The 10,390-nt window shown below is 44.3% G+C and overlaps 2 long non-coding RNA genes across 2 annotated transcripts; both read left to right on the top strand.

The window, feature by feature from the left end:
- Window positions 1-451: 451 nt before the first annotated feature.
- On the top strand, window positions 452-1,258 carry LOC109615362. The gene is made up of 3 exons (XR_002196355.2): window positions 452-737; window positions 1,020-1,048; window positions 1,148-1,258. It is a non-coding gene; the product is annotated as an uncharacterized LOC109615362 (long non-coding RNA).
- A 93-nt stretch (window positions 1,259-1,351) lies between these two features.
- On the top strand, window positions 1,352-5,267 carry LOC109615363. The gene is made up of 3 exons (XR_002196356.1): window positions 1,352-1,420; window positions 1,655-1,723; window positions 5,183-5,267. It is a non-coding gene; the product is annotated as an uncharacterized LOC109615363 (long non-coding RNA).
- The last annotated feature ends 5,123 nt before the right edge of the window (window positions 5,268-10,390 follow it).

Genomic DNA, 10,390 nt, shown 5'->3' with positions numbered 1-10,390 from the left:
GACGTCACACCACCGTTTTTAGAGCATTAAATAACTAACTAAAAACCAACTTATTTTAAAAACAAACTCTTGAATTTACATTAGCGTGATACAAACTACAGTAAATGACAGAAACCAGCTTCGGAAAAAAGATATTTGAAGGGTAATTTAATTGTTTAGTTGGTCTCGCGTCCCATTGAATAACATGGGGAGGCAGGGTTTATGACCTATACTGGGACCACTCAACAGGGGGCGATCGAGACGTTTTGGCTTCACTTTTCAGGGCTTGTGCGGCATGCTTGTTTTTTTTCCCACTCCTGCCATGCTCCACCAGCCCAACCCTTTCTGTGTCTGTGAGTAAATCTTTTACAAAATGTGTCTATTACAACATTTTCTTTTGAGATACTAATTTCATTTGTCTCCACTCAAAAAAACAAAATGTGCCGGGCCATAATGAACGTTAGCTACACACTGAAACAACATTATGAAGGTTTTGGATGGTTAGCTACTTTACCTCAGCAGGATAAGCGAGCACTCGTTACTCGCGCGGCGACAACAAACTCGCGAGGTTCGTGATTGGTCGGTGAGAAAATGCTACACCACATTTCTGTCTGGTTTCAACTGCTGGGGATCTGTAGCTGGGTGAGGTGAGGTAAGGTTTGCAATGGCGAAAAAACGAACATATTACAAAGCATATCTTTACGACGATCGACAGAGGACTCCCAGAAGTACACTACAAATGAGTTTGAAGAGATGTGGTAAGTTACTGTTTACAGTACCTTACAAAATAAATTATCAACTTACCTAACATGAACGTAATTGTACTTTGCGGTTATCTTGCACGAGCTACTTTACCTGAATAGGTCAGGTTAGCTAGTTAGCTAAGTAATGATAATCATTACTAGTAAGGAGCATGAATCAGTGACTTGTGTAACACTAACAGCTTGCTAGCTATATAATTTCAGTTGAGTACAACGACATAGAGCAAATTACAGTACTGATTTAAGAGTAAAATTAATTTCTAATGTACATAATTACAGACCCACCAACTGAAGGAGGATCCACTGAGGTAAAGTTTCTTTCTACTTAATTACATTCTACTTTTCTGACAGTTACTTTCCCCAGAAAAGCAGTTAATGTTAAATTCTGCCTTTCATTTATACTCAAGCATCAACACTGTGTGCAGAGCCTTGCAGAGAGTCAGGAGGCAGCAAGTGTTATGCAAGAAGTCAATGACACAGCTGGTCAGCAATAAGTCATTGAAGATGGTGGATGGACTACTGAGGTACTTTCAACACTTCAATGGAAGGTATTCAATGCGGTGGGTATGTACTGCTTCACCACTGTCCATCTTTGACTACATAGATTTCTGTGGAAAGTCAAGAGAGTCTGCATGAGGACCATGACTGATGATGAAGAGGAGGAGGAAGTTGGGAATGAGGTAATATTATCATTGGGATATGCATCACTGTATGAATAAGTTGAATGTTTCTACAGCAGTTATGCACAAACATTTAGGAAGTTGGTTAGCTCATCCAATATGTGCATTCTGTTTCAACCAGGGCTACATTGTGCATACAACAACACTTTTGAAAAGGATCTGTCTGTATTTATTTTCATTAAAATTAATATAGTTGAATTTACTTAACCACTGTCCATATTTACCTGTGTTCAGAGTTCTACGGTGAGTCAAGAGAATCAAGATGAGGACCCTGACAATGAAGAGGAGGAAGATATGAATGAGGTAATATGTGGATGTGCATACATTTTTTTAAATTCAATTAGCTCATCCCATTACTACACTGCATATGCACAATTATTATGCTCATCGTATTTCTCAAGATTTATTTTGTTGAACAATCACAATGCTTTATGTCAATCTAAATTATAATTGAACCGCAAACATTAATGTTAAACAAAGGAAAAGTTAGTTTAGAATTTTCTCAGAATTATTAGGCAACTCAATTACAAAAATAATTTCTCCTGACTCCCTTGTTTATTCAAAATGTTTAAAGTGTAAATAATAAGTAACACAAAATGACAATTAATTAAAATGTGTGTCTTTTCAATAATATTCAGTGACCTGGCTGGCGCCTGACTGAATTGGTGCCGTGTCCATTAGTGAGCTTCATGTGTAATTCTTTTCAAGTCTTTTGCAGTTTATTTGCATATTTTTTTCTCCATGCTATTATTGCGCCCAAGTTGACTATTTGCAACCAAACATTTGATTGTCTGGTGGCCACACATTAATAGTTCAGCTTCTTCAACAGTGTTGAATTCAACAGTGTTGTAAAAGCATTTTACAATTTTTGACTTCTCAGTGTCAGTTAAATCTCCTTTTTGTCCCATTTTACCTGAGGTCATGAAGCTGCCTAATAATTATGCACACCTTGATATAATGTGTAATTCACTTTCACCACACCCTCCCTCATTATACAAATATGTATCACCTGAAAATGATTCAATCCAATGAGCATTCAAGTTTATATGGTTTGGAGTTGGAAAATGTGCATAGAAATAATAATACAATCAGAATATTCACTTGCCTAATAATTGTGCACGCAGTGTATGTGCAGTCTATAGCAACCATGGTTACATTTAAAATCAAATAACACCTCTTAGGGCAGGGGTGTCAAACTCAAATACCCAGTGAGCCAAAATGTAAAACCTGAACAAAGTCGCGGGCCAACATTAAACAAATTAACCTTTTAATATAGACCCAAACAAGTTTTGCTTTTCCATTGAATATGGAACAAGCATCGCTTTTTACCATAGAATATATAATTTAATAGTGGAGACATGCAAAATCTAATTTCAAATGAAAAAACACATCAATGGCATTCATTTATTAAATAAATAAAATTTAAATAAAAATTGTATGCCTCTTTTCTATTTGCAGCCTTCTGATTTAAATACCAAAATAAACTTTTTCCACTGGCTATTCATTTTACAAATAAAATGATAATAAATCAATCAACCATTCAAACCCATGCCTTGTAGCAAGAAAAAGTGCATAAAGAAAATGTTAATTATTGCACACTGGTCTAATCTGATGTGCCCAAGCCAGATACCTGGCATCTCTTCTTGGATGCTAGTTCATCAATGTCTGGGCTCAAGCTCTGAGCTGAAGAAATCCTCAGTATCGAGCGAAGATGTTCATCAGTCAGACGTCTCCTGTGAGTTGTTTTGGTCATCTTCATCGAGGAGAAAAGTTGCTCGCATAGATAAGTGCTGCCGAACATGGAGAGCATCTGAGCAGCTTGGGTGCGGATTTGAGGCATTGTGTCAGGGATGAACCGTGGAAACTGCGGCGCCCACAGCATCATACTTTGACTTCAGCGTGTCATTGCACTGGAGTTCAATCAGCTCCATTTGGATGTTGGTTGGTGCATTTTCCACATCAACTGCGAAGGGATTACTAAGCAGTTCAAACTTGCATTTCTGGGCATCGAAGTCGGCAAATCGCCGGCTAAACTCAGCGGCGAGAACACTGAGTTTTTCAGCAAACTGTGCGCATGGGAACACAGCGGTAGAGATCTGCGCTTTTATGGATTGGCAGCAGGGAAAATGGCAAGGGTTTCCTTGCAGCATCTGATTCTCCCACAGGCACAGTTTAGTTTTGAAGGCCCTCACTGCAGCGTACATGTCTGTGATGATGCGCCCCCGCCCCTGAAGCTGCAGGTTCAGCGCATCGAGATGGCTCGAGATGTCACAGAGAAAGGCCAGCTCACACAGGAACTTTTGCTCCCAGAGCTCTGCTGTATCCTTCCCTTTGGTTTCCAGGAATTGACATATTTCTTCACGCAGCTCGAAACATCTGTTCAGTACTTTTCCTCTGCTTAGCCATTTCACCTCTGTGTGATACGGCACGTCTGCGTATTCCGAACCACACTCCTCCAGAAAAGATTTAAACTGGCGGTGATTTAGACCTTTGGCTCTTACAAAGTTAACTACCTGTGTTACTGTGGTCATAACATGTTCCATCTTTAGGGCTTTGGCACACAGTGCTTCCTGATGTATGATGCAGTGGTAAACAGTTAGCTCACCTGCACAGTTCTCTTCCCACATCTTCTCCCGAACCATGCCCACCAGTCCACTCTTTTAACCGCACATCGCTGGCGCACCATCTGTCGTTAATCCAACGAGTTTATCCCACGGCAGCTTTATTTCAGTTACACATTTGGAAACCTCAAAGATTTCCTTTCCTGTGGTTGTGCCATGCATTGATTTGAATCCCAATAGCTCCTCGGTAGCACACCGATTTGAGTCCACTCCACGGATGAAGACTGACAGCTGAGCAGTATCAGATGCGTCGCAGCTCTCATCCACAGCGAGGGAGAACACAACAAAATCTTTTCCCTTTTCCATCAGCTGGTCATACAGATTGGTGGCAAGATCACATGTGTGATCAGCTACTGTGTTCCTGCTCAGGCTCACGTTTGAAAATGCTTGTTTTTTCTCTGGGCATACGAGGTCACAAACCTTCATCATGCACTTTTTCACGAACTCTCCCTCATTAAAGGGCCTGGCTGATTTTGCGATCTCTGCTGCCACTATATAACTAGCCTTTACAGCAGCCTCGCTTTGTGATGTGGCTTTTTTAAACATATTCTGTTGTGAAACCAAACTTCTTTTCATCTCCTCTACTTTCTGGCTCCTTTGAGTCATGTCCAGGTCCTTGTATTTGTCATGGTGTTTCGTTTCATAGTGTCGTCTAATGTTGTACTCCTTACTTACAGCCACGTTGACTCCACAAACAAGACAAACAGGTTTGTCTTTTACATATGTAAACAGATATTCTGCCTCCCACTTGTCCAGAAAGCTCCTTTTTTCTGCCTTTCTTTTCGCCATTTTTGGCAAGGGTTAGCTCGCTGACAGTTGTAGCGTCTATGTTGCTATGACTACTGTCACAGAGGAGAGAGCGTTTCTGGGTCCTGTCCTGATTGGTGCGCGAAAACAGCAGAGCATTATGGGAAGACAGCAGAGCATTATGGGATTCGTAGTATTAGCGGTGAATGCGCTGTATAATACCGGCGGGCCAGCTCTAGTAGTAATTTGGTATTGTCTCGCGGGCCAAATATAATTACCTCGCGGGCCCGAGTCTGACACCCATGTCTTAGGGGATTTGTGTGGATATGTTCTTTTGTAAACAATTGATAAAGTTGAATTTGCCTAACCACGGTCGATATTTGATTGTGTTCAGGATATTTCTGAGAGTGAGGAGAATCCAGATGAATGCCATGAAAATGAAGAGGAGGAAGATATGAATGAGGTAATATATTCATATGGTCATTCAAACTAACAACTGTCACAACAACAAATCGTAATTCTTCTGTCAGTATGAAGTTGTTCAAAATGAACAAATCGTTCACAATTGGTATTAAACATGTATTATATAGGACAAAACGATTCACTGATACAGGTCAGTCCCTTTTTCAAATGTTTAATATGTGAGTGCATCAGTCCACAAGACCTCAAACCGATGCCGATGTAGCATGATAGGAGAGATGCACATCCCTAAAAGTAGCCAAAGTGCTAATTTCATTGCTTCATTGTGCAAGCACATTTTTCCTAATAAGAAGCAATTTTATCAACACATTTGCACACTTGTTATTTTTATCAGGTTGTAATACATTATTAATGCTGCAATATCCCAATATAATATTAATATATTACATTGTGCAGCACCATTGCTGAATAAAGCAGTTTATGTCAACTAATGCCCAGATTATCTATAACGTTGGAAGTTGGAACTGATCCAAAACCAATTATCATATTGGGTTTTGGTACATGACATGGATTTGATTTCAACATTGCCATAACTTTTATTTATGCAGGAAAGTCAATTAAGAACCAGCTCTTATTTTTAATCAATACTCCCTATAGAGAGGAACTTAAACTAATCATACATGTTTACTTTTATGGTGAGAGTCTCACCATATATACAGTAGTAGTATAGTGTAGCACCCACATGATTGTTGTCTTATCATTTTTTTCTTTACAAAATACCTTCAAGAACTGGAACAACCCATTGTACTGTGGAGCAACAGTGTCCCTTGGACAGGCCATTCTCCTAATCATGGCATTTGTTGCTACATCTGGACTTGCCCAAGATGCTCTAAGCCATCTGCTACAAATGCTTGTTTTTCTTTAACCAAAAGATTCTCTGCTACCCCCAACTAAATATCTTTTTAAGAAGTTTTTCTCTCACAGAACATTTGTTGTGAACCATTACTGTCACGTGACTGTGACGTCGCCCGGTATGGCGCAGCCAGGGCCCCACCCTGGAGCCAGGCCCGGGGTTGGGGCTCGTAAGCGAGCGCCTGGTGGCCCGGCCGGGCTCAGCCGAACGGGCGACGTGGGGCCGCCTTCCCGTGGGCTCACCACCCACGGGAGGGACCATAAGGGGCCGGTGCGAAGAGGATCGGGCGGCAGTCGAAGGCAGGGTCGCTAGACAACCCGATCTCTGGACACGGAAACTAGCTCTAGGGACGTGGAATGTCACCTCGCTGGCGGGGAAGGAGCCTGAGATCGTGCGTGAGGTTGAGAGGTTCCGATTAGAGGTAGTCGGGATCACCTCTACGCACGGCTTGGGCTCTGGAACCACACTCCTTGAGAGAGGATGGACTCTTCACCACTCTGGAGTTGCCCATGGTGAGAGGCGGCGGGCTGGTGTGGGTTTGCTTATAGCTCCCCAGCTCTGCCGTTTGTTGTCGTCTCATCTGACCTGCGGCCGTATGTCTTGGACACTCGGGTGAAGAGAGGGGCGGAGCTGTCAACTGATCACCACCTGGTGGTGAGTTGGATCCGATGGCGGGGGAGGAAGCTGGACAGACTCGGCAGGCCCAAGCGTACTGTAAGGGTCTGCTGGGAACGTCTGGCCGGGGTGTTGGAACTCCCACCTCTGGCAGAGCTTCGACTGGATCCCGAGGGAGGCTGGAGATATTGAGTCCGAGTGGACCATGTTCTCCACCGCCATTGTCGAAGCGGCCGCTCGGAGCTGTGGCCATAAGGTCTCCGATGCCAGTCGAGGCGGCAATCCCCGAACCCGGTGGTGGACACCGGAAGTAAGGGATGCCGTCAAGCTGAAGAAGGAGTCCTATCAGGCCTGGTTGGCTTGTGGGACTCCTGAGGCAGCTGACGGGTACCGACAGGCCAAGCGGGCTGCAGCCCAGGTGGTTGTGGCGGCAAAAACTCGGGCCTGGGAGGAGTTCGGTGAGTCCATGGAGAAGGACTATCGGCTGGCCTCGAAGAGATTCTGGCAAACCATCCGGCGCCTCAGGAGAGGGAAACAGTGCCCTACCAACGCTGTTTACAGTAGAGGTGGGCAGCTGTTGACCTCAACTGAGGATGTCGTCGGGCGGTGGAAGGAGTACTTCGAGGATCTCCTCAATCCCGCTGTCACATCTTCCATTGAGGAAGCAGAGGATGAGGGCTCAGAGGTGGACTCGTCCATCACCCGGGCTGAAGTCACAGAGGTGGTCAAGAAACTCCTCGGTGGCAAGGCACCGGGGGTGGATGAGATCCGCCCTGAGTACCTCAAGTCTCTGGATGTTGTGGGGCTGTCTTGGTTGACACGCCTGTGCAACATCGCGTGGCGGTCGGGGACAGTGCCTCTGGGATGGCAGACCGGGGTGGTGGTCCCTCTTTTTAAGAAGGGGGACCGGAGGGTGTGTTCCAACTATAGGGGGATCACACTTCTCAGCCTCCCCGGGAAAGTCTATGCCAGGGTTCTGGAGAGGAGAATACGGCCGATAGTAGATCCTCGGATTCAGGAGGAACAGTGTGGTTTTCGTCCAGGCTGTGGAACACTGGACCAGCTCTATACCCTCTACGGGGTGTTGGAGGGTTCATGGGAGTTTGCCCAACCAATCCACATGTGTTTTGTGGATTTGGAGAAGGCATTCGACTGTGTCCCTCACGACATCTTGTGGAGGGTGCTTCGGGAATATGGGGTCCTGGGTCCTTTGCTAAGGGCTGTCAGGTCCCTGTACAACCGAAGCAGGAGCATGGTCCGCATTGCCGGCAGTAAGTCAGACTTGTTCCCAGTGCATGTTGGACTCCGGCAGGGCTGCCCTTTGTCGCCGGTTCTGTTCGTAATTTTTATGGACAGAATTTCTAGGCGCAGCCAGGGGCCGGAGGGTGTCAGGTTTGGGGACCACACAATTTCATCTCTGCTCTTTGCAGATGTTGTTGTGTTGGCCCCTTCTAACCAGGACCTTCAGCATGCACTGGGACGGTTTGCAGCCGAGTGTGAAGCGGTGGGGATGAGAATCAGCACCTCCAAATCCGAGGCCATGGTCCTCAGTCGGAAAAGGGTGGCTTGCCCACTTCAGGTTGGTGGAGAGTGCCTGCCTCAAGTGGAGGAGTTTAAGTATCTAGGGGTCTTGTTCAAGAGTGAGGGAAGGATGGAACGGGAGATTGACAGACGGATCGGTGCAGCTTCTGCAGTAATGCAGTCGATGTATCGGTCTGTCGTGGTGAAGAAAGAGCTGAGCCGCAAGGCGAAGCTCTCGATTTACCAGTCAATCTACGTTCCTACTCTCACCTATGGTCATGAGCTTTGGGTCATGACCGAAAGGACAAGATCCCGGATACAGGCGGCCGAAATGAGCTTTCTCCGCAGGGTGGCTGGGCGATCCCTTAGGGTGAGAAGCTGGGTCACCCGGGAGGAGATCAGAGTAGAGCCGCTGCTCCTCCACATCGAGAGGGGTCAGCTGAGGTGGCTTGGGCATCTGTTTCGGATGCCTCCGGAACGCCTTCCTGGGAAGGTGTTCCGGTCCCGTCCCACCGGGAGGAGACCCCGGGGAAGACCTAGGACACGCTGGAGGGACTATGTCTCCCGGCTGGCCTGGGAACGCCTCGGTGTCCCCCCGGAAGAGCTAGAGGAAGTGTCTGGGGAGAGGGAAGTCTGGGCATCCCTGCTTAGACTGCTGCCCCCGCGACCCGGCCCCGGATTTGCGGAAGAAGATGGATGGATGGATGGATGGATGGATGGATTACTGTCCCGATTGTCTTCATATTTTGGTCAATAATGTATGTGCAGGATGTGGTGTTACATGGTGCCCAAGTCAGCTCAACAAAAATTGAAGTTTCTTTTTCTCATCCCCCAACTGAGGCATGTGCTAGAAACAATGAAACTAGGAGAACACCTACGTTACCACCATAATCGCACACAACATACAAGTATCGATGACATTTTTGATGGTAAGATGTATAAAGCTAATTGTGAAGAAACCAACCTGAAACAAGAATTCTCCTTCAGTTTGACAATTAACTCTGATGGTGTCCCAATTTTAAGTCGTCAATTCTTTCATTCATCAATGAACTCCCCCCAACAGAAAGAAAGAAACACACCTTTATGTCTGGGTTGTGGTTTGGTCATAAGAAGCCCAACATGTCCTCTTTTTTTCAAACCGTTCACAAATGAATTGAAACATCTTGGAGAATCAGGTTTTCGCTGGTGTTTAACCTTGGTAGCCTATGGGGCTTTCGGCCGGATTTCACTACTGGGACATTTTGGGTCCTAGATTCATTTCTGTAACAGATACAACCTATTATGATGTATCCTGGTAATAGCAACCCCTCTGGCTACAATAAAAACACATAAAAACAGACTTCTGGGTCACTATTTATAAAACTCATCTGTTTGAAAGGCAAAAAAATTGTTTTCGGAAAACATTTCTGCCATTCAGCATCAAGATTATTTTTTTAAAGCATTATGAGATTTTGTGTCAATGGTATTTCCTCATACTTTCATGCCTTTGCTATCAAATTACACTGTAATTGGGTTGAAAATAATGAAATAATTATATAATAGAAGGTAAAAAATATAGGCACCCCCAAAAAATTTGGTTCTTCAACCTAGAAATGAAACACTATAACATGAAAGATTATAAACCAATATAACGGTTCCTTTAGGTGTAATGACACAAAACGGCACTAGATCGCTAGTTACGTTTGGACTTATATATTTTATAAACTCAGAAAAATTATCAACTTCTTCCCAAAAACTCAAGAACATCCCCATACTATTTTGACTAAATATTTTTTTTATATCTTATAATACATACAATGTTTTATGGTTCAAAACATCATATATAGTGATGTACACGCTTGTAATATTTATTCTAGTGTACACATGAGCCTTTCTAAGATGCATTGACAATGTCGTTGCCTGGTGAAAAGTTCTCATAGCAACCCAAACTATACAACTATACAACCCATATTATACACGGACAACCCCAATTATACACGGAACGCTTCAGGAAAGTGGCTACAAATAATATACCATTGGAATCGGACGATTATGGCGAATCTATTTTTCGAAATATTTATGCAAATGAGCACTGTCCGCGGTATCGCGGATGTCGACTATGGATGGACAAAGTACAATTCTCTCATTTGTGTA

This window comes from Esox lucius, chromosome 2 (genome assembly GCF_011004845.1).
Source record: "Esox lucius isolate fEsoLuc1 chromosome 2, fEsoLuc1.pri, whole genome shotgun sequence".
In the NCBI taxonomy this organism is placed as follows: Eukaryota; Metazoa; Chordata; class Actinopteri; order Esociformes; family Esocidae; genus Esox; species Esox lucius.
Note: the sequence above shows the minus strand (reverse complement) of the source record. Positions and strands in the feature narration are given on the sequence as shown.